The 25,382-nt window shown below is 35.2% G+C and overlaps 2 protein-coding genes across 6 annotated transcripts in view; one reads left to right on the top strand and one right to left on the bottom strand.

Moving 5' to 3' along the window:
- TM2D1 (TM2 domain containing 1) overlaps positions 1-7,461 on the top strand; it is a 310,656-nt gene extending 303,195 nt beyond the window's left edge. The window contains exon 8 of the transcript XR_010067584.1: positions 7,451-7,461. The gene's annotated coding sequence lies outside the window, so the exon portion shown is untranslated. The remainder of the gene's footprint in view (positions 1-7,450) is intronic.
- Positions 1-25,382, bottom strand: part of NFIA (nuclear factor I A) — a 327,174-nt gene that overhangs the window by 217,696 nt on the left and 84,096 nt on the right. The window lies entirely within an intron of this gene.

Genomic DNA, 25,382 nt, shown 5'->3' with positions numbered 1-25,382 from the left:
ACAGTTGGAGCTAGAAATCATTCTTCTACAAACAATCATCATCAACTTAAGGGAAGAGTAAGAGCATTAATAAGGATAACAAGGCCCAATACATTTTCACACAATGACTTGTTTGACCTTTACATTTCCAAATCTAAGTCCCCTCTAAAAAAAAAAAGACATTTCTCATCCCTGCTTATGTTGAGGAAGAAATGATAGTTCCCTCATGGCTCAATGTTGAATTATGTGCAGGCTCGCTAGGAAGAAGCCCTCAAGGCTACATACCTCAATTTGAAGGAATATTTTTGGTAACTCTCCGGAAGAGTCTCCAGTTCAATACAACTCTTAGCTACAATTCAGAGAATAAAACCATGTCTAGTTGCAGTCAGTGGGTACACCTAGATGAGTGAAGAAACTGAAGTGTTTCAGATGGGACCCTCCCTGGTTTTCCAGAGAGTAAAAGGAAAGGCAAGGAGAAATACTTTCCAACTAGCAAGATTCTGTTAATGTCACCATACAATCAAAATAGAGCTAGTATTCCTGGTTGTGTTTCTTGTCTGGATTATCTCAAAGGGCTAACTTCATGTCAGAGAAACTCTATCTGCTCTGCTGAGACACCAGCTCCATTTGATTCTTTTCCTCAAACTGTTTCCATTCAACTAGTCAGTGCTGCATGCCCAAATAATTAGGCACATGGCTAACTGAAATACTTTCTGCATATAGGTGTACATTTCTGGAGCTGTAAAGAGATATACAGTTATCCTCTCATTTAGATAATCAACATTTTATCTTAATGTAGACATTAGATTGTTTGCTGCTGTTTTCGCTGATCAGTATTTCATATGGATTGCCCCATTGTTGCTCTTGCTGTGCTTGACTTTGGTTTCTAAATATATTTTCAGATGTTAAGTTAAATAGTTTTAATTTCAGTTATAAACTGCTTTGGGAACTCTTAGATCTGGAAGGCTGTATATGAATTTATAAATAGATCAATAATCAAATTTTGTTGTTTATTCATTTAGTCGCTTCCAACTCTTTGTGACTTCATGGATCAGCCCACGCCAGATTCTGATGGTATACTGAGATATCTCTGGTTGTACTGATCCATTTAGTTTTCACAACAAGAATACTGGGGTGGGTTGCCATTACCTTCCCCAGGGATCGCATTTAGTCTGACCTCTCTGTCATGACCTTCCCATCTTGGGTGGCCCTTCACAGTTTAGCTCATGGCATCATTGAGGTGTTCAAGCTCCAGCACCACGACAAGGTAACGATCCTTTGCTGAAGCAATAATCAAATATGGTAGATAAATAAATAAAAACTCCCAATACATTTTCTTAGCTAGAAATAGCATTAGAAGCAACAGTCACATAGTGAAGGAAAAGGTGATTGCAACAGAAGTAATAGTAGTAGGAAGTAGAAAAACTAGCTCCAAGTCTGAGAAAAGAGAAGGAGGAGACCAAATTTTTATTTAGGTAAGTAGATAATTGGAAAATTATAAGAAATATAATGGAAGTTATAGAAATGATTGATTCAGAACTGGTTCATCGAGGGGTTTTCTGTCTACTTCTCTTTCGTATAAATTTCCTTGTTTAAAATTAAGGTCACTCAGGTTCATGATATATGCTGTGTTTTAAATACTACATCACTGCAATGGAATGATAAAGTGTGTTACTTCCGAGGAAAAAAGGTAATTCCAAGATGAATAAAGGCAAACACAAGAGATTACAATTATCCCACAGAACCCTATTTGTTTACAGAATTTACGTTTCCCATTAGCACCACAATCCTCTCAAAGCAGGCTTATTTTCATATTTTCAAAATAATTGTAAACTCTAAGAGACAAGAAAATAAACCAGTATAAAAGTGGCAGATCACAGTAGAGTTGAATGAATTTAACTTCAGAGACTTTCCTATTAACCCCACCCCCCACCCCCAGTCCTATAATATCCAATCTGGAAAAAAATATTTTTATATATCAACATTCATTGTGGTCTACCACAGGGAAAAAAAAGGTCTATTCACCCAAACCTGTTTCTGTCTGAAATGCATTAAACTAATTTAATCTACTTTTAAAACCTGAAGTTCTCTCATATAACAATAGAAAGAATGAACATTTTGAAATAAATATTGCACTTCAATACATGATCAAATGGTTTAAATAAAATTTACCTCCAGGCTTCCTTATCAATATTTTGAATGAAGAGGAAACTTAACTGTCCCCTCCTGTAATAAGCATTCAGAACCGGATGCTTTTATTTCAAGAACAGAGTCCTGAAAAAACTGGAAACCATGAAAGATGTTATAGTTTAAAGACATTTTGGAAACCTACTGGAAGTCACTGCAACACTCACAACCGGTATGACATAGCTGTAATGCTTTGCATCCAGTAGCAGATGGGTTGACCCATTTTGTGAGTTGCAGTTTACTAGTAGTCTTCACGGGCAACCTATTGTAACACGCACTGCTAAAGTCTAAGACCTCGTACTTCAAGCTGGATTGCAACTGATACACTAGGCTAATCTGGGCAATGGATACCCCAGTTATAGTCTTCATCTGCAAATCCAGCAGTAGCTGTAAGTCCAAGACAAGTCGGAAGTTGCAGACCTACTCCTTCAGGATTGGTGCCGTTCAGTCCAGAATCAAAACAAGAGTCAACAGACAGCAGGGTAGTTTTCGTACAAACAGGACCTCTATCTGCAAAGATTTAACTTTAGCTTCTTTCATTCATTAGGTATCACAGACTCTAGATTCCAGGTTGAGACCTAGCTGCATCTGTGGCTTGGCCTGAGATGGAGATGCATAATTGGGTATTCAGGATACTGATACCTCATCCTGAACTGATTGATGACCCTCCACAGCAGCTTCATATAGATATAAAAAATCAGGAGAGAGTGAGTCAAGCTCTGTGGCAACCGCAGGGAGAAACTACCAGGCCATCTTCTTAAGTCTTAATTTGCATAGCTGCAAATTCAAATTCAGTAGTACAGATTAAAAAAAATGTCCTGGTACTTAATCTCATTTTCTACTCTGCTTTCATGAAATGGCTCTGAATGGCTACACTTGGCTGGTCCAATCTTTCCCCAAATCACAAATCATCTGTGATGTCACTTATGTCACTCTATCTTAAACCTATAATACAGACCATGTATACACAGTGAGAAAATAACCTAGTTACATCAACATGGGCAAATGAAAATCTGCCTTTTAATAGTGTACTTGATCTGTATTTGAAACATTATTAGAAAATAATAATGCTCAAATGCAGATGATATAATCAGCAAATTATGCACACATCCTAATTTTAAGTCCTAGGTCATTTGAATGAAAGGAGAATCTCAGCCCTTTCCTTTTTTAAAATCAGCAATATCCTATGCACTGGAATCTGAAAGATGTGTACTCCAGAGTAAGTCTCATTCCATGAAAAATGATCTATTCCATAGTATGCTCAATATTATAGTCTCAGAATTTCAGAATTTTCTTAATTTTGTCCCTTAATATTGTCACTTTACTCTGACAAAGGCTCTTATCAGATCTTGAAAATAACGTATTTAATTCTTCCTTGCCGTGATCAAAATATAGTTCCCAAAACTGTACCTGAATATTCCAGCCCTATAGGAGATGAATGAATAAAAAGCTCTCTCTAAAACTGGGGGATTATAAGAATCATATTCTGGTCTTGGCCATCTGCTGAAATCCGATGGATGGATGGATGGATGGATGGATGGATGGATGGATGGATGGATGGATGGATGGATGGATGGATGGATGGATCTATCTATCTATCTATCTATCTATCTATCTATCTATCTATCTATCTATCTATCTATCTATCTATCAAATTTTGCCACTGCCCATCTCCCCCCAAAGGGTTACTGGATTACTGGAATCTTTCTGTTTCCTACAGAAGGTATTGCAGGTGACCTACCTTGCAAAAAATTTTGTACTGCCATAAATATATTAATGATAAATAATTAACAAATCCTATAGATTAGTGGGGAAATGGAAAGTTGTTTAGCGATGGTAATTATAGTAGTGAACTAATTCCACTAGCCTATCAATCAAAAGTCTGAAACATGCTCCAATGTAGACACAGAGTTCTTAAAATAGCAGTAATTTCCTCACTGTCAGGTATAAAATGATGCAAAAAGATAATGCATATCTAGAATTGTTTTACACTGCTGTGCTTGGGCACGTCTTCCTATGTGCAGGAATGCCTTGTGTGCATATCAGCTCCTGTGTCCACAAGGACTGTATGGATTGGGGCTTTTATGTTGTGTTAATTACTGAATCAGCATATGTACCAAACGGATACAAAATGCTATACTCCATAAAATCCTACAACATGTGCACCTAAAGGGGATTTTAAAATGTTCAAACAATAATCAAATAAAACTAACAATTGTGCTTTCTTCCGTTGTACATTAATGTCAATATAGTCTGAAGTAATCAAAATGCCAGAAATATAAATATTCCCTTTAATGCCACTGAATCCATCATTTTACTAGGAAAAGGCTTAGCTATGTTATTTGCAATTCCCCCACTGCACAACAATGTACATTACTGTCTGTAAGCTCTAATTTGGCATAGCGCATCATTAATGACCTGAATGGTGGCTGTTTCACACATACATATTTAATTACAACAGCTGAACAAATTACATATTTATGCTTTATAAAGGGGATTGCCAGTCTAATTCATTTGCTATGCATGCAGGTACAGGGCTCCATCTGCAGCAGCATCTGCACAACAAGAGCTAACAATTATCCATTGTACAGTGAGTGTATCTGGTGAAACCTGTAAGAGATGCAATCGCATTAACCACTTCACTACATACATGCCATTATTTTTCTCAATGGCCCTAAATATTTTAAATAATGGATTATTAACCATAATGATTCCTTGCATGTCTTTCGGCACGTTCCCCAAAGCACTTAACAAACAACAATGAAGAAAACCTTGGGAAAAGCCCTTTGGAGGTACAAACTCAAGGCAGACTGGCTTTATGGCTGAGGAAAAAGCACAAAGTGAAACTAAGGGACTATGACATGGAAAAGAGCAAGAAAACAAAGCCACATCTTCCCTTTCTCAAACACTTTCACGCTTTCTCCAGGTAGCATTATTTGTCCATTGCTGGAGAAAAAAAAACAAGTCCTGGCATCTTAAAGACTAATGGAGAAAGCGTGAAGGAGTTTGAGAAAGGGAACTGGCTCTGCTTTCTTTTTTGCTGAGTGGAACACTTGCCCATGAGTGTGTTACAATTCTGCTGAAACAACTGCATTGGTGATGAATAAAGAAATACCCTAAAAACTTGAGACCTGCATACTCAACACAACGACTGCCCTGTTTTACAGATCTAGATGACCACAGAGGTCATCCAAGGAGACCCTGAGGCGTATGCCAAGAACCACAGAGCCTCATCCTATATTTACTCACAGACAAACCTTATCTGGAGTGATGCCTGAACTCAGGAATGCTCTCCCTCCTGCAGCCTGGGAGATGGTCATTGTCACATGATTTAGGGGGCTGTTAAAGGGGTCCCTCTTCCTTCAAGCCTTGCCAGAGGAATGAATCATCCGATTTTGTCTTTGTTGTCCATGTTCTCCCCTCTTTTTAATGGTTTTTAATATATAATTTCATTATTGCATTTTAATCATTTTACTGTGAACCACTTTGAGGTGGCCTATATCAAAAGGATACAGAAACCCATTAAATAAATAAAAGTGATACTACAAATATGACACCACAAATAAATTGCTCTACAAAGTTATTATGCACTCCAAAAGGAATGATTGGCCTTCCCCATTTACGCACTTGCTAAGATGGATAGTCATAGATGTAATAGGTGCTATATGTATCTCCCAGATGCAGCAGAGGTCATGACACTATTGGCATGGCGAAGACCAATTTGTTTCGCTAATGGGAGAGAGGGGAATTAAGGGATTTAAGAGGCGAAATGACTACATAAACCATAAAGAGGTTTAAGGCATCCACTTTGTCCCTTATATGCCTTACTGCCACAAAACACATTAGGCAAAACAATTTAGCACCACCCACTCCAAGAATTCTCTATGGACCCTAACAATAGTGCTGGTGAATACATGCAGCACAGCCTGGGCTAAATATTTTGCTAAATCAAACATAGTCAAACATAGGCTATAAAGTAATCTGCTAATGCAAGCTAAAATTTGCAATCCTAGATATAAGTCCCAGCGAAATCAGTGTAATTTAGTTCTGAACAGACATTATTGGTAATATGTTGTAGGTTAGGGACTGAGAATATCAAGCATGAAGTTATGCTGTATGAGGTTTAATTCAAAAAAGGACTTTCTCAATTGTGAGAAACACAATTCAAACTCACAGTACTTAAAAGTTTTGCTTCTTCAGGATCAAATATACTTTTAAGCCAAGATGTTCAAATGAAATTGTATTCCTCTATTTTGTTTTTAGACTATACTGGGGCACATCTTGTTGGCATTTTGTTTCTGCTTTATATATAAAACAGTGAGAAGAATGTGAAGGATTTCCCAATTTTATTTTATATTACACACACAGCTGCTGAGGTGAATGTTAAGAGGCAAGGTTAGTTAAATGTCAAAAAGCAAGTGGTACCACACATGAGTAGAAACTGGGCAATGTTGAGTGAACAAAGAGAATATATACAAATAGCAAGGATGGAAAATCTTAGAAACATATTTAATGTGAAATAGGTTTAAAGGTGACATTGGACCATCTGAGAAACCAATCAAGAATAAAACAAAAAACCAATAGAGGGCCAAGACAATATTTTTCCTTCATTTTAATACATACTGTGTATATACACACACACACATGCACGCGCACACACATACACATGTGTGCTTGTGTGTGTGTGTGTGTGTGTGTATAAAACAACAATGAAGCCCTATAAATTTTTACCCTATAAAACAAGAGCAGAAAAGAAAAACAAGCATTTCATATAGTCCATTTCTAGAATTTCTTAAACTTTATTTGATCTTTATTGCCCTTTGAAAATAGGCTTCATGTTTATGAGTTTCTTCATGAACTCCACTTTTTCTTGCCTCTCTTCCCACAAAAGGAAATGACCCTATATTTGTTGGCATGTTGGAGAATGAAAGGCTTATATACCTGATAGAACACTGTATGACGTTCAACTGGGTAAGTATCAGATAAAATACAGGTAGGCCATACAGGTACTGTACATCATGAAAAAACCCTAAGATGATCCATCAAGTGCCTGAAAATACCACCCTTCTTCATGAACCCTCATACTGACCTTTCTTCCCCTGCGCTAAGTGAGTTATCTCTAATCAATCACCCAGAAAGGCCTGTTGAAACTTCCAAATCCTTCAGTAAAATGCTCACTGTTGTAGCCCACTACACAAAATATCAAAGAACCACCACCAAACTAATTAGGAGACTAGAGAAATGGATTAAATGAGTAACACTTCAAAGAGCTAAACATTTACAGCTTGATTATGCAACAACATCAAACATGGTTCTAAATATTTAATAGTATAAACATCAGGAAGAAGAATATAAGATGATAAAGCTAAGAACCAAGTTATGAAATTAGGAAAGGAAAAATTATTCTGGAAATTAATAGAATTGTCCTTGCAACAAGATAGACTGGCCTGCAAATGAATATCACAAGGGAACTGGTGAAAAGGCAAAGCTGGACAAAGTAAATGTACTATAGGGAGCAATTGTGCAATAGCAAAACATATTGACCTATTGGATCATTTACGTCTATAACTTTCATGGTTCTATAAGAATATTAAAGAACTTTCATATACCACATTTCATATATTCAATGTGCAGCATAAGCATTGCATTATAGAGTACAATACAGTAAGGAAATTGGCAGCAAATCAAGACACTTTCCATTATAAATTAATCTTAAGAAACAAATGGTTTAAATAGGCTTCTTTCCCAAGATGCAGCTTTTTGTATTCATCCAGTATAACAAGCCTAGAATACGTGCATTTTCGTTAAGTTAGGGAGGGTGAATCTCTTAAGTGTCATTCACTCTTTTTCTGGTGGCCATTCAGAGTTTAAACACAATTCCTGAGAATCCAGTGACACTGATAGCATATGTAATGGGACACAGTAAAAAGCCAAGATGGCAGGTGCCAAAATGGTGGATACAACTATGAGACCAATATGTGCATTGACATCTCATGCATGTACAAAGCGGTAGGGCTTTAGTCACAACTGCTATTTTGGCTTTTGGGCCTCCTTCCCCTCAATATCCTTCTTGCCACCATCTACATGTAAAGGTTAATTGTCAATAATGGAAAGACTTTGCTATGGCCACTTCGGAAACGAAAATCAAGATTTTCAATTGCTGGAGAAACTCCACTGATAAGAGAACTCTCTATTGCATAGTATTCTCCAGATACTTGGAAGGGAACAAGAGAAAAATGAAGCTAGTATACTAATTGAACAGAGCTAAAGTCTTAAGTTTACTTACCTCAGAGCAAGTGCCATGGAATTCAGTGAACTTGCTATTAAGCAAGAGTGACAACCCAACTCAATGACCTATGGTGACAAATTTATATTTTTGCAAACAGAAAAATACCTCAAATATATTTTTCTTTGACTGCACTCCAACTTATATGGAGCTACACAGATCTATCCTCAGGACAGGAAAAAACTGCATTATCTGAAGAACCACAGAACTCAGCAGTCTTACTTAAAAATAAGACACCTAAAGAACACCTGTTTGCCTAGGAATCCAACATATTTGCCCTTTCCCTCTCCTGCCATTGTTGTGTTGTTGAGTTTTCCAATACCTGCAGAGTTCAGAATAAGAATAAGCAGATTCATACTTACTGAACTCAGATTTCTGCAGTCTTCTGGTGTGTTAATCTGTGCACATGGACATGCGCACTTGTCTAGATCCATGTGTGTAAAAGAACAGTTTGCGCTTACATTTATTTCACAAATAGGATCTTATTTATATGGAATTGCTATTAAATTTATTTATTTATGTATTTATGTATTTATTTATTAAATTTATGTCACCGCCCATCTCCCTCAATGGGGGACTTAACTTTTTTTGTTTATACTTTTTTGTTTATACTTTGCCATGCTTTTTTAGAGTGTGCCCTCTGACAAGTACATGTATGTACACATACATATAAACAAATACATATGCAAGTGATCTGTGTACAGACATTTGTTGGATGAACGAATCTCCAAAATCAAGTTTGAGGAACCTCAGATATCAAGATAGGTAAACTGGGCAGTATAAATAACTTTTTGTGTGTTTCTAATCTTTTTTCTGTCTTGCCTTCCTTTATTTGGGAGGTTGTCTCAAATTTGGAATTAAATAAAACAATACTCAGCACATGCATGGAGCAGAGACTCAATAAAAGTTGCTGTTACATGTGGATGATGTTCTATGTCTCTTTAATGATTATAAAATATCTTCACAATTTGTAGAAATAATATAGGAATGTGGTAAATATTCTGGATACACGTTAAGCTGGAGTAAGTCTAATATTATGCCAACGAGTAATAAGGCACCTATGAAACTAAGTAAAAAAATTAGGATTGATATTAAATGTCTCAGGATAATTACTCCTTAGTAATTTCCTTAGAAAATATTTGCTTTGTAAATTAGTATTTCAGGTTGTTTTACTATGATAAAAGACAAGTATCACAAGATGAATGAAAATACCAATGAGTTCATGGGAAAGTCTAAACACGATTAAAGTGAGTAAGTTTTCAAGAGTGGTATATTTTGTCTGCATTGCTTATGCTGGTTCAACTGAAATATTTTTTAAAAGATTGCAAAGTTAATGATCAGTTTCTTAAAGGAAGGAACAAATAACTAAGACTACTTTTATAGTCTGTGGCAGTTTTAATTTTCTTAGTTTTAAAACATATCACTGAGTATATTTCTTAAATAATTTATTATAATGAAAACAAAACAAAATATGTAACATTGTGTGTTCAATTGGACAGCTATTATTTATCACTTTTGAAATGCTGGTAAATGCTTTGTTCTCAATATATGTGTTCAATTATATGTGGTTTTTACAGCATTTAAAGCAGACATACTTGGGCATTACTGGGTGATGTTACTAAGAAGTACTAAAATTCTTAGTACTAATGAGAAACTGACACATTGAAATAACCCCTACTTAAATTGTATTTTACGGAAGTTTGAGTTGAAAATAGGATAGTTGCTCTTAATCAACTAATTATTGATACAGTTTTAAAACTTTAAATAGATATATATTTTACAAAAAACAGGTGAATGGCAATATATATAGTTTTCAGCTTCTGAAACTCCAGTAGCTTTGAATGCAATGGAGATTTTTATAGAAGCTGAATTTACAATCCTATATTAAAATATTTTATCAAAATAATTTTGGATAATATGTAAGAAATTTGGAAAAGAGGGCTGGTGCATCCTATGCTGTCAGGTTTTAAGAAAAGCAGGTTTCTTATATTTTAAAAAAACTAATACAACCAAAAAAAATGGATTTACTGGACTCATTAATAGTTGTTTGAAAAAGGTTGGTTATTTTTCCTCCTATGCTGGAGATGTAATAAATTTGAAGGGACGTTAATAATACGGTCTGATTATGTTCATTGATAGTAATAATACTTATTTAAAAATGAACTGTGATGAACTGAGTTCTTGGGAGAAAGTTAAGGTTTATAGATGTTAATGTATTGTTAGAGTATCCTCTAATTTGGAACTTGTCTATTTAAGAAGTGCTCTGGATATATTGTGTATGGGGAGTTGCAAAAAAAGTGATTACGTATTCTTTGGAAGGACATGTCTGTACCAAACTCTAAAGATTGGCTTAATGAAATTTGTCAACTCTCAGCCTTCAAACTGACTCTTTATTGACAAAGAGGCAACACTGAACAATATGATTCTGCTTGGCCTACTTTTAATCTTTCGTTTAAAAATGGAATTATAATGATTTGTATAATCATGACATTACTATCGTAGAAAAGTACATAAATTTTATTATTTTCTTGTATTTTTTCCTTTGGATTGCATGTTTTCTCTTCTTTGTCTTCTTCTCTTTTTAAGTATGGCTTCCGCTGAATAGTTTGGAATGAAATTACTAACTTTTAATTGCTATTATTTGTATTTCTTAATAAATGTAATGAAACTATTATTTTAAAAAACTTGGGTTTATCTCCTCTTTGGTAAATACAGTAACTAAGTATTCAGTACTACTTTTTTTTCAGATGCAGATACTGGAATTACTTGCTCAATATTACAGCAAAATGTCATGAAGGCAACATAAACAGGAATAAATTCAGGCAAAGTTAACTCTGTCCTCCAGTATTGCCAAGGGAAGCCAAACAATTTTGTATATAAAGTTTCCTAATCTGCATAGAGTATTCATCCTGAAGATTCAATGTTGTATACAGTTTCTTTAATACTTTAATATTTAGCATTACATACTGCAGTTATTTATTTATTTCTTACATTTGTACAGTTCTGATATTTATGAAGACCTGTGATCTAAATTTCTGGTCCCCCCTCCTGCCAATAAACATTAGAAGGTTTTGATTAAATGTTTTCAGATTCTACAATTAGGAGAGCTAGAAACCAATTAAAAGTAAATGTGTAAATGTATAGCAATGCTAATAATAAATTCATATTAACTGAATATGAATTTTTGCTGTTGTTAAACTGAAACAGGCTGATAAAACTTTTAATTAAGAGAAATACTTATGAAAATAATCCGATATAATCCATGTTAACAGTACATAAAATGAGCTGATCTATGATCTATGCCTTGATTCTATACCTCAAATAACTGCCTCCTGTGAAAAATAGTGTATTCTACAGCTATCGAATAGTGTATAAATAGTATACAAAAATAATGAAATTTGCCACTGATGTCATTTTACATAAAGGATTTGAAAAAATCTGAAAGAACTGACAAACTATGGTAATCTGTATTGTGAGATTAAGACAGAATATTTAACAAAGCTGTTTGAGAAGATGCAGCAGGAGACAGAAACTTTTAAAAATGTATTTCTAAATACTGAAAAAATTAAATAATGGGCATTTTGCCATGTTTTAGAATCCAAGCTTTAATTTTTAAAAAAGGAACTTTAAGCAAAACCTTATTGAATTAAAGTTACCATATCGAGGCTGCCGAAATCCAGAGGATAGCTACGTGTCAGCAAAGAGATACAGAAAACTCAAATTCCCTGCTGCTATATAAGTCTTTCAGAGTTTTGTATCCAAATATGGTAACTATACTTGAATGAAACCAATTTCACCAATAGCTAAAACAAAATAAAAAATTAGAGAACAAAACATTATATGACAGTATCCCACCAAAATATCTTAATAAAATCAGAAAACTTTGAAAAAAACTCTTTGGATATGAACTGCAATTCTAGGAGTGGTTTTTGCCTTTTCTTATACAGCAAATAAGATTTCTAAATATCCACTGATGCACTCTAGAATACTCTGAAGTTTAATTTATTTATAGAAATGATTGTATCCATAGAACATCTTTCCTCTTTTTTCCTAGTCTTATTCACTGAAATTGCTCAAGACATTTGCATAACAAAAACAAGACAGTGGAAGACAATTTAAAGGACTCAGGTGTTCTAAATTTTACTTTTAAAGTATGCACTTATTTACTGCATAAATAAGCCTGAAAATGCACAAGATGGAGTACGCGATGGGGGGAAAATGACATGTGTAGTATAAGTATTTGTACCTACAAATTTTCAGTGCCAGAGAATTTTACTGATTACTAGAGCCAACCCAAGTAGAGTTTTAGAAAATATCTGTGGTTTTATTGAAGTGGTGAAACATTAAAGGAACCCTTTAAAGTTCCAGTTTATAAAAAATAGAACAGAGAATTTTGATGAATATTTTAAAAGAAACCTTTGTAGATATAGTCCAGAATTATACCTATAAACTGGAATATCCCACCCCCAAATCCAGCAGAATTCCGGTTCTCCGATATTCCATTTACTTGCTGTGTCTGGAAAACCACTTTTGTTATGAGACAAAAAGAACATGTTACATATTCTAACTCTTAGATGCAAAAACATATTCAACATCTATAAAAACTAGTATGTTGAGCTATGAGTATACTAAACTCAATACAAAGAATAGCTACTATCATGGATAGCGGGATATTTTCCAAACTTAGGGAACGGGAGGAATCCAATGTTTATTTTTTCCACAGAAGACTATTTCATTTGCTAATTGGAAATCATGAATGTATTTCAAAAGTTAGGCAATTTCAGTTTAATGGTTTTCAGGTACTTCCGCCTAATAAGTGAGAGACAGTTTGGTGTAGTGATTAAGGCACACAGGCTAGAAACATGGAGACCATGCGTTCTAGTCCCACCTTAGGCACAATGCCAGCTGAGTTACCTTGGGCCAGTCACTCTCTCTCAGCCCTAGAAAGGAGAGAATAGCAAATCACTTCTGAGAAACTAGTCCAGGAGTCAACACTGATTGTCACCAACTCCCCCCCACCAAACCATTCGTAATAAGTACATGAAAGAAATATACTTCATCATTAATCAGGAATGTTATTGAGGTTTCTAAAACTTTTCTATTATATTTTCCAGAAAACCCACTTTAGTATCTAGAAACAGTATCTGATTTTCTCATAAGGCAAAAATAAATTGCAGACTTTAACATAATTGATGTGTTGTACACCACAGTAAAGCTACACTTAGTGCCATATACACAGATTTAATCTGCAAGCTGATATAGCAGCTGACTTATCTTTTACTATATGTGAGTTAAGGTTCAGGTATTCAAATCTGTAAGGCCTTCTGATATACATATGAAAATCCAGAGACATGGACCTAGTGGATTAGCTAAAGTTAAAATAATCTTCAGTTAAGATCAACTGTGTCCAAGACATTCTGCTTGTTCTTGACCTTCTCAACTCTGCCACTCTAAATTACTGCCATTTGTATGCAAACAGTAGCTTCCAGAGTTCTTCCTGAACATATGAGGGGAGAATCATTTGACCTGAACCTCACCTATTATTTATTTTCTCATAAAGTTTACTCTGTATCTGTTTATCATTTTCCCTTAATAACCCATAACTGGGAATTTTTGCACACCACTAGTGATAAAATCTCATGTCCCAAAAGTCCCAAAGTTTTTGCCTGATGGCAGATAAATTAACACAGACAGGCTCTGTGAACTTTTCTTGATCAACAATTCAGTTGCATGAATATTAATCAACAATTCAATTACATGAATGTTGCACAGATATATCATGTAGAATGTCACAATATCAAAGATATCCTTGTGGTGATTGAGACTGCTGAAATAAGTGGCTGAAGCTCACTGATGGGCACAAACTTTTTGGCAGGCGAAAAAAGGATCAAGAGCCCTCGGTGTAGGAAATGTGTATTTAATATTCATAATTTCCATAGATTAACAGCCAGAAAATGTTATTACTGTTATATCCCAAGTTTCCACTTCAGAATCTCACATAAGATCATGGTATTTATAAATGTGATAGTCAAAGGTTCATGACAGCCTCTTTCTCTGTTACGGCGCAGCAATTCTGTAACGCTGTTCTTATAACAATCTCTGCAGTATCTTCAACTGAAAGCAAGTGAGCTACATAGAAAAAGAAGAGGGATGAACTGTCCCACTAATCCACTGACACTGTCTCCAACAAACAGCCCCCCACCTGTCCTGTCTTTTCTTTTTTTGAGCAGCTCCCAAGAGACTGAGGAAAATTCTTGCACCTCTGAATGCAAAGACACGTTTACACATAATGCTAAACCAAGATTTGTTTAACAACTGTTGAACAAGCCAAACCAACAATCACACATTTGGGTTCAGGCAAAACAAGGAAACACATCACGGTTAAAACAAAGATCCATATGTCAAAAGCAAGCCAAGTTTTAAAGGATAATTGGTTGCCAAAAATAAAACAAGGACACCATCTTGAAACAGGTTTGTATAAACAAATCACACTGGATGTAAGCATCATGTACGAATATTGCCACTGAGAACAAGAGGAGGAGAGAACTACAAGAGGAAACATCTACATCCCTGCCCTTGACTAAGATTTGGGAGGTGAAAGATGGGAGTTTACACCCTGAGCTACTATAGAACAGTGTATGTATAAATTCTAAGGGGGATTTATTTGTTAGCTGTGAATTTTGTTAAACATTTTAAACAAGTATATACATAAACACATACACATATACAAGAATAACTACTGAGAAATATTTAGTTAAAAATAGCCAATATTTCTAGTTAAGTTTAATGTTAGTTATTTTAATGTTAACCTTATTTACTATACTGAGAACTTTTGACATTTTAAGTCCAAAAGACTTTCCCATATTTTTTTAAAAAGAAAACTAGCAATGTATGCAAATTGTATAAAATATGTACAATATTTCCTCTTTCATTATTTTAACAATATAAAAACATCATTTATAACTTTAGTATGTAAAAATGTACTGCTTGCCATATTATGAAATTTGCAGAGCAATATTTTTCCAATCTTATTTATATACTAAGCAATTCTATTTATCAATTTAATGAATTCATTAATTGATTTTCTAAGCCACCTTTTAGAATAAAAGCTCTTCAAGGCACTGTATACAAAACAATCCTACCAATGTTTTTTCAAAAAATAAATTATAGAAAAGTAAAGAAAATTTTAATGTGATACACACTTACTCTCAAATTGCCTAGACTGTTTTACATAAAAATCTTCATAATTCATATTCTCAGTGTCTAAAATTCTGCTTTAACTTCTGCATGTCAATAGCTCCAAAAGAGAGAGTATTTGATAGGAGTTTCCTTCAGTGTTTCCCGACATTTCCAATTTCTGAATCACAGAAACAAAAGGTTGGTCTCAGGCCTTCTTTGCATCTCAGTGTGCATGAAAGTTACCAGTGCAGTACTGGTTAAACAAACAAACAAAACCTTTATTGGCATTAAAAGAACAAGAAATTCAAAACACATTGACATATCATGACATATCATGAGACTGACCAAAGGGAAAGCCATACTCATTGAGGGATTTGTTTACTTTGAAGAACTTCATCCAAGAATTTAGTGACAATTTTGGTAGTTTCAGGTACAACATCTCTCAATACATATTGGCAGGCTAATACAGTGTTTACGGTGATTAGCGGGTATTTACCCCGTAAAGGTTTTAAAAGTAATTCATAAGGAAAGGACTCATATAAGTGGCAGTCAAAAATTATGTGGTGAATTGTATCAGGACTGCCCCAGGAACAGAGCCTCTCATGGGTGGGGATACGTCTGTACCTGCCAAAAAGTACCTCAGAAGGAAAAGAGTTTACTCTAGTCAAAAAGAAGGCCCTACACTGAGATGGAACCTCAAGATCATACAAATAATGCGCCATCTTACCCAGAAGATTTTCTATACCTAACATGGCAGGCAAACAAACACAGGGATGAGCAGGTCTAAATTTATGATATTCTAAATGTGGGGGTGAGATGGGCAGTGATAAAGTTTGATCAATAAATAAATAAAATCCAAAAAACTCTGTTTGATAGTTCTAAATACATAGATTTCATCTGATAAATATAAGTCATCAATCACAATCCCAATTTGCCTACGCTTGGACATAATATGTAAAGACCAGATTGAAATTAATTTGTCTTTTTTAAGATGTGATAACAAACTTCGAGGAGCAGCTCTAAATAAGATTCTAAGCCAATATTTGTTATTAACCAAGCTTTTGTTTCTATCAAACTTTGACCAGTTTCTAAGCGAATTATAAAATAGGAGACATAGTTGGGAGCCCCTAAAAGTTGCCTCAAAAAGGTTGCCTGAATACCCACTACTTTGAAATTAAAAGCTCCCAGCCAAATGGGGATACCATATAATATTTGAGAAAGAGGTTTGGCTTTAAATATTCTAATTTTGCTGCAGGTATGGATTGATTTCCTCTTGTCAAATAAAATTGTTTAATCTGAGCAGCCGAACAATTGGCCAAGTGAATCAGTGCAGTACTGATTACAAATCTCCCTTCCCTCCAGGGCTTGACTACATATTATGGGATAGCACATGTGCTATATTTTGTGCATATAGACTGAGCTCTTCAACTTTTTTTGAGTCCATGCACATCTTGAAAGTTGAGAAGTATCATGGGCACTATCTAAAATATGTGCCATGGGCAATGGCTATTCACAAAATGTGTGCCAAGATGGATTCTGTCAGTAACAAAATATCCATTTCATAGAACGGGTAGCTAGTGAGACTAAAGGACTTGTTCAGCATCTGAATACATGGCAGATGTGCATCCTGAGTTTCAAAGCACAAAGTCACAGAGTTTGTTTCATTCAGAATTAACACAGCTCCTACCTTCTCTCACACCCCACATTCTAAGCACATAAGGGCCTTGTCACTAGTTTCTTTCTTTCAACATCACCTCTCACTTTCTCTCACTAAGACTTAAAATACATCCTGCTGATTTCATCTTTTACTTCCTCCTCTGTATTTGGATTACTTCACAGATACCCCTAAATCCCCCATTGCTCTCTGTAGCTTTCTCTATCCCAGTCCTTGTTTTCCTGGTTTCTCCCTCCTTCCACCTCATTAGCTCACCCCAAGCCTAGAAATGCCTTCCAGCTTCCCTTTTTCATTTCATCAGGACCTTTCCAGACTCCTCTGGATTATTTTTCTACTGGAGTATAGGCCCCCACTGTCATCCCCAAACCTCATGCCTTAACTTTTCCTTCAAGTTTTAGGTTAAATGCTTCAGATTAACAGAGTCACTTCCAGCTTCCCACAATCTTTACTTTCTAATTAGTTCTGGACTCAATGTGAAGCCTAAAAGCAGGATGCTGGCTTTCAGCTCTTCACTCACAGCCAGCTATTATTGATGTTGTTCTTATTATTAAACTCCAGGTATCAACTGAGACCATATGTGTATAAATGTAGGTATCTGTGCGTAATACGTTCTCCACAGCACTTTTTTTGTGCAGGAAAAGCAAAAATAAGCCAGATGGGACAGAAAGACCCACTTTTGTTTGCTTCATTTGATAAATCACTTTGATCTCAGATTTTCTATTTTCATGAGTATAGATAATAGTTTTCAAAATGAAAGGATGTTGTATGAAACACATATGAAGTTGAGTTTGGGCAGTTTCAATAGTATGAGACTGATGAATAATATTGGACAATCTTGATATTTTTCCTTTGGAGACATTATATGTTGGATATGACAACCGTCATTCATTTTACTGAATATATTGTGAATGGTGCACAGTAATAAATTGTATTGAATATAATAAGAATTCCTATTGTTTAAGAGCAACTGTTTATGGTTCCTTCTGTGTATTATTTTGGACTGGATCTACCCCATGTGCCTTTTATATTTTGAGAGTATCCTAAACAGAAGTTATATCACTTTTCCTCCAATTAGTATCTTTGGAACAAGCCTTGCACATAGCTACAAATAAAGTAGAAAATTAATGAAATTTGCTTTTGTATAAAATCCTAAACACTTAAAAAAATTAAAATATTTAACAATTAGCAACAATACTATTTTCACTGAACTATTGACTAACATTATAAATTCTGATTAGAAAAAAATGGTTTTGGTAGTGCAGTTACTCTTGCTTTGTATTTATTTACATTTGAATGCTTCATTTCTCCACCCTACACTAAACAATGTGATAACTGAGGCATTGTTTTTTAAATAAATGGACAGCTCCCCATCAGCAAACCAGCCATGCAAAACAAAACTGCTGATAAGTGACTTTAAAGGAAAGATTCTCGACTACCGGCCACAATTAACATCTGTTTTAATGAACCGAAAATATACAAAACAAAGGAGATATTGCTGTGGCAGATGCTTCCAGGCCTTTTTATATGCTGTTGCCAGGAGTAAAACTGGTAAGCCAATGCTCTTCTAATTTACCTAAAAAATACTTTATGCCAGAGGTATCTTTGCTTCTGGGCAATGGCTACTAAGATACAACCTCTAAAGAAAATAAGCAGGGAAAAATTTCTTAATACTTTATGTTAAGAGCAGTGATGGAAGGAAATTGTGTTTCTAAGTAAAGCCTAGCCTGAAGGCTTTGCCATTGTTTGTTATCTCCTTGCTACAGAGTAAGTCTTGTTAAAATAGGCTAAATTAAAACACTCAGAAAGATTTACACTGATTCTATTTGATTTTGTGATATACTTGGTCATACTGCATTGTATGTATAGAATGTGCACTGTAGATATTATATATGTATGTGGGGGGGGGAGTTTGCAAATAAAAACTAAATAAATAAAGTATTTTTCAGCCATTTTGTACTAGGTCAGGTTTTTAGATGATAACAAGCTACTAATTTTCAGCTTCATCTGCAATCTTAGGATAATATTTTTTTACTTATTTATCATATTTTTATGACCGGCCATCTCCCCCAATAGATATTATTTATCTATTGTATCATCTTAGGATAATATTTACCTATTGTATGGTCTTCTGTAATTATTGTATACGTCATCTATCTATATTCTATCTCTAAATATTTTTCTCTTTTTCTACTGGGAGTTCACAATGGAACACGAGGAGGCTTCTCCATTCAGACTATAACTGCAAATAGTTGCTGAACAAGGCAGTCGCTAAATGAGGACTACTTGTACCTCTCTCCAGTCCCAATCTAGTATTTTCGCAACAGTAGCACAAACATGAACTATCTCATTGCTTTTTGAAAAATGCAAAGTCCAGCACTGAGAAAAACACCACTATAATTCACCACTTCAAAACTTTTTAATCAAATTGTGTAGAAAATAAAGAATGAAAATTATCTTTTATATTGTGTTGCTCATTTGCTCACTTCTTTATCTTGACTGTATTTCAGAATGTGAATGTAGGTAAATTGTTCTACAAAATTTCATACATAGGAATATTGTTTCTTTTCCCACTGCCACTGTCCTAACTAAGCAAAGACCACGCCGAGACGAGGAGAAAGTCTCTAGTGTTTTATTTACTGCTATTGTAGACAGAAAATCCTACCTAACTGAAGAAGCGTGGGAAACCCCAGCAGATAAACCGCAAAAGTCAAGGCCGGCCTGTTCTGGGTTTCTTTGAATGACAGCTCAAAGTCTCTAAACTACACATGCGTTTTCCCCCCTGGATAGGGGCCTTCTCCTGCTCAGCATCCGTACTCATGACAGCCACTCTGGATAGTTTTTATTTACAAATATCTCTAAACAGTGATAGGAAGTATATTTCCAGTAATGACTTGGACATAACCAATAAAGACTTAGGGCCAACTGAATCAGCTGTGCCACTACCTATAGAAGCAGCTACATTCTGTGTGATCCTGGCTTCATGCCCACTGATCAGGGAATTTCCTGAATTCTGTACATGAAGACTACTGAGCGAGGATCCCAGGGTAGGGTTATCAGAAATCTGAACAGGCAAACGAGGACATGGACAATTGGGAAGGAGGACAAATGGGGGGAAAGGAGGACAAACTATTTAATGTTTGCATTTCCATTCATTGAAGAGGAAGGATTACAAGTGAGTAAACAGGCAGACAATGGGGAATACACATTGAGAGGAATGTGCTAGCGCTGGCCATTTGCCTAGCATGCTTCCAGTTTTAAGCCAGTAACTAGTTAGGAGACAAAAGCCTTCAGCATGTAACTGATTAAGGACTTGTCAATTTCAGGCAGTGCAAGCCAGCTGGAGGGTACTAACCAACTAATTAAGGTCACAGAGCAGAGCTTGTTAATTTGTGGTTAGCACTTATTAGGGAAGTGCTACACTGCACAGAAAAGCTGCTCAGGAAGAGATAACTTGTTAGACACTCAAAAAGCCCAACAATATTTGATTTTAAGGCTAAACCTGCCGAATGGAGGACATGATGATACAAAGGAGGACATGTCCTCCTTTTGCCAGACATCTGACTACCCTATCCCAGGGAGACACCAGTTTCCCATCCGCAATAATGTTATATGATAAACCTATAGTCAGCACTCCTGGCAATATGCTGAGCAGGCATTGATTAAAACGCCTGGAAAGTCAGGCCCACGGTTAGAGATCATTAAGGATATTCATTTTTCAGCGGGGAGGAGGAGACTGATAAAGGGATTCAGGCTCATATAATGTCTCTAATAGCATCCATCATTAGTTCCTTCTCTGTTTCCTATCCAAAATTGGTCTTGCTTTTGATTCTCTCAAGCCTTTTTAGCTGTTAGTCTGTCTACTAATTGTAGGTGACTATGTTCCTTATTCAGTACTACTGCCAGGACTGATCCACATTCTATTTTAAGGTTCATGCTTAGGAAGCTGAGATAAATAATTTCACAGTTGTCTGTGGTAGTGAACTCTGATAAACAATATTTGTGTTTGGATTAGTTTAGCTGTCTTTACTGTAACTTAAAGGACTAAACTGGAATAAACATACAAATTCTGCTAGGCTAATAATCTGGTTTGTTTGATGGCTCAATAGTTTTTAAAGTATGGTTTATTGCTTGGTTATGTATGAACCAAGGCAAATGTGGTTTCTTTAATAAACTGTCATTAGTCAAATCAAGGCTTGTCTGCCACCAAAGTTCTGGAATACCCTTCCTTTTAGAATCTGCTGACTTTTTTGTGCTGGTGGTTTGTATGGGTGTTTTAGATGTTCTTTCTGCTGCAAAATACTTTAATTGTAATTTAACTATAATTTTATTGGGTGCTTTTTTTAAAAAACACTCTTCCTAAATAAATAAATAAGCAAGCAAGCAGATGTGCAAATGGAGTCTTTGTCTCTAAATAGAGAACAACAGAATTATGGAATTGTGCTGAATATAAACAAAACACTTTTAAAAAGTATTAAAGTGTTTTTTTAAAAACCTTGAAATTGGAGAGACCAAGTACGTTACTTTTTGTGGTGCCAGAGATTAAAGAGGGAGTTGTTACCCCACTTAACTCAACACAAATTTCAGTAAGGTGACAGCATGCAATTCTGTGTACATATAATAGTTCCATATGTCCTTAAAGCAGATGATACAGATGCAAGACAGATGTGTTCTGCAAATTAATGCAGCTGAAACCTCTCAGATGAAAGTTAGGTACCTGAAAACAGAGTTAACCTACAATTGACAAAAAATGCACTTCTGCTTTTAATGGAAGCTTGATATAAAGGACATGGATAATGGGTTAAACGCTAAATATGGAGACAAATTTACAAAATAGTATTCCAATCTTCCCTCTTACAAAAAAGTGATGAGTCTTTAATGCTTCCAAATGCAATCAGAGAGCCACAGCTTTGCTGCTGATTTCTACCAAACCTCCTTTCGAGCTGGTTTTCCTAATGAATATAACAAATATCGATTTTAAACCTATGTGCGTTCTCAGAGACAATACAGACGGACTTAATCATAATCAATAAAATTTACAGACAGTGATGCAACCCAGCAGAAATGTTCTTATCCAGAAGTACAGCAAGCATATTGTTCCACATGTGTTTTTTTCTACTGCACTACAGTTCTATAACCTTAATAAATATTTTATAGCATATAGTGAATAACCAAGTATCAAGATGGCAGATTTTAATGGCTGAGAAATAATAGCCTGAAAGAATTTACTAAAGAAACTACATCTACTCACACTAAGTGATTTCTTGCCTCTTTACACTTGAGCCTAAGCATCTACAAAGCCTACACAGCAATAGCAAAGGGGTTATATTTCCTCACTCTACCCTGTTGTTTCCCAACTGCTTTCAATATAATGAGATAGCAACTATATGTTACTTATTGTATGGTAAATTAGTGCATGTTGATGAAAAGCTGGATCTCTGGAATTATTCAGTAAATATGTAATTGTAAATTTTATCTTTTAGAAATGCCTGACTATTGAATCCTGAGAGGAAAAGTCATTTTTCAGGAACTTCCTCCTTGGAAATAGCATATGAATCAGTTCTAAAGGTGAAAGGTTTATAAGATCTGAAGAGAAACAAGGTAAAGTCTAAACCATTTGAAGTCAATTGCTAAAACAAAAGTCCCCAAAGAGAATGGGCAATTTAGGATTTTGAGAGCATATCACAGGCTGTCTTTTAACAGAAGATAAATGGTGACGTTGCTTCTCACCATCCCAACTAGCTTTCTAGGACATTCTCTGCCATCTTACCTCTGTCTTTTGGGAGGAAGCTAAGCACACTTTCAAACAAAGGACAGGGTTACAACTCCTATTTTTATTCTGTAAAAAGCCTCTTGGCCTTGAGGCATGCTTAGTAATAAACTGTTTGAGGCTGCAACTTTGCTGTATGATAACTTCCCATCGAATTATTTTGAATTAAAATAATATATAAAAATTAAATCAGGTAACACGGAGCCTACTGGATGCTAAGGGAGGTATCTGTAGGCATACCTAGTCCTGTGCATGTCGTATTGGGGTTCCAGGTGTCGGAACATATAGGGCCAAAGTTTTGAATTGTAACATATTTGCTTATTATGATTTCCTTGTTAATAATGATTAATTTCATTAAAACACCAACTGCTTCTCTTTTCTATAACTATATATGTATCTTATAACTATGTGCAACAAAATTCCTTTATCTTTTCCTTATTGGATATCTATAAAGAATACAATTGGTCTGTCTTAATTCTCTTGATTATTCTTTTTGGTAATGAAGGACTAACGTACAGAAACCTATAAAGTGCACCCTCAGAAAAGAGTTTAAAAGAAGACAGTGACCAATGGATTCATTTTATTATGATATAACTCTTCAACAGTGAAAAAAAATTAGGATTCAGTTCAGACCTTTCAGGTCAGCACAAATAAATTAATAGAAAGCTTTCTACTTACTTTCTACTGCCTGTTCTGGGATAAGAAGTCACATATAAACAAAGAACGAAGAACCAAAGAATACCTGAAAGCTTTTCTAAAGATGGAGATTTTTGTGTGGTATGTCTTTCCAGGGAGTAGTATATCTTCAATAAAATATTCTTAATAACAACCTTGACACATCATACTCAGCCAGAAATCAGGTTTGTTATTTCTATCAAATACAACTCTGGATGAGCCAGCCAGAACACCCTTTATTTCCTAGTTAAATGTATGCACAGTGATCAACAATGATGTACAGTTTTATATGAACAAAATGACCTTAATAAGCAGTAACACACATTATACCCTTAGATTTATTATGGCATCACAGAATACATAATTCTGCATTGCACAATGGGGATTGGATTAGGGTGGAGTAAAAAAACCAACAACCTGGAAATATAAGTAAAAAAATTCATTAATATATCACTGGGGTGTAACAATATATATATATATATATATATATATATATATATATATATATATATATATATATATATATATAAAAAAATTCAGATTATCCTGTGAAGTGCAAAATATGCAGCACTGGATAAATACCAGTTCATTGTATTTCTTAAAAGAACAAATGAATTACTAATAGTTGAATGACTAATAAATTCAAGAATTCAATTCAATAATTGAGTTCCATAATTTTAATTGCATTCTTTTCATAGAATAAAGAGTTGGTTTTTGTTCTTTCATTAAGCATGGCTCTAGTCTGTCAGGCAGTCAGGATCTGCCAACTGCCTAGAATGTTCAAGACATATTTTTTAATGTTTCTTATCCCTCCAGCAAGTAGCACAAAGCTATTAGTGGTTTGCCCTGCTAAAAGCTCAGTGGTGGGCATAAACGAATTTAAGATGCAATTTAAAAAAAGCCTGGAACACAGTGTAATGCAAACTTGTACTTGTTTCAAGATGTCTAACCTCTGACCACACCGTCAATCTGGCAAAAGGCAAGGAAGGAAAAAAAAGCCCCATATAAAAAGTTCTCACACCCTGTTGGCTTAAGAGACAGTGGGTATTAATCCTAGCCCTGCCTGCTTAGTTTCCTTTTTGTGGTCAGCTGAGAAGCTGTGTGGTTGGTCTGACAGAGAGCAGTCCCATTTCCCCCCCCTGTGTTAAAACAAGAGAAAGTTGGTCTGTTACACAGCAAATAAACCACAGACAACCCTCTCTACTGCTGCTCTCCCTTGAAATGTGGCCTGCAGCTATTCAGCTTTCCAAAAAAAAAAAAAAAAGGTTTAATTTAAACCATACACAGTACTGTGAGCTGCCACGTTTCCAAACTACACATTCCTTTCTAATCTGTGCTCTTCAGAACTGACAGATTCTGTTTTCACTGATAGCCAGACTAAATGCAATGGCCAGGATCCAAAGAGTTGTGAAACGAAGACCAGGTTTTCACTGAGAAGTGGTAAGCCTACACTGTGGATGTCCTTTGCAGGTGCGGCATTTCCATTCAAAACATAAACAAATCCCAGCGTATAGGGAAAAAAATAGTCTGTCTAGAAGAATGAAAGAAATCTTTTTGCCTTCATTTTCTATGGGACAGAAAGTATTTTTAATGGAAGAACATAAACCACGCAAGTCCCTAACCTAAATTCTGGA

This window comes from Candoia aspera, chromosome 3, assembly GCF_035149785.1.
Source record: "Candoia aspera isolate rCanAsp1 chromosome 3, rCanAsp1.hap2, whole genome shotgun sequence".
NCBI classification, from domain to species: Eukaryota; Metazoa; Chordata; class Lepidosauria; order Squamata; family Boidae; genus Candoia; species Candoia aspera.
The sequence above is the reverse complement of the archived record's forward strand: the minus strand, read 5'-3'. Positions and strand labels throughout refer to the sequence as shown.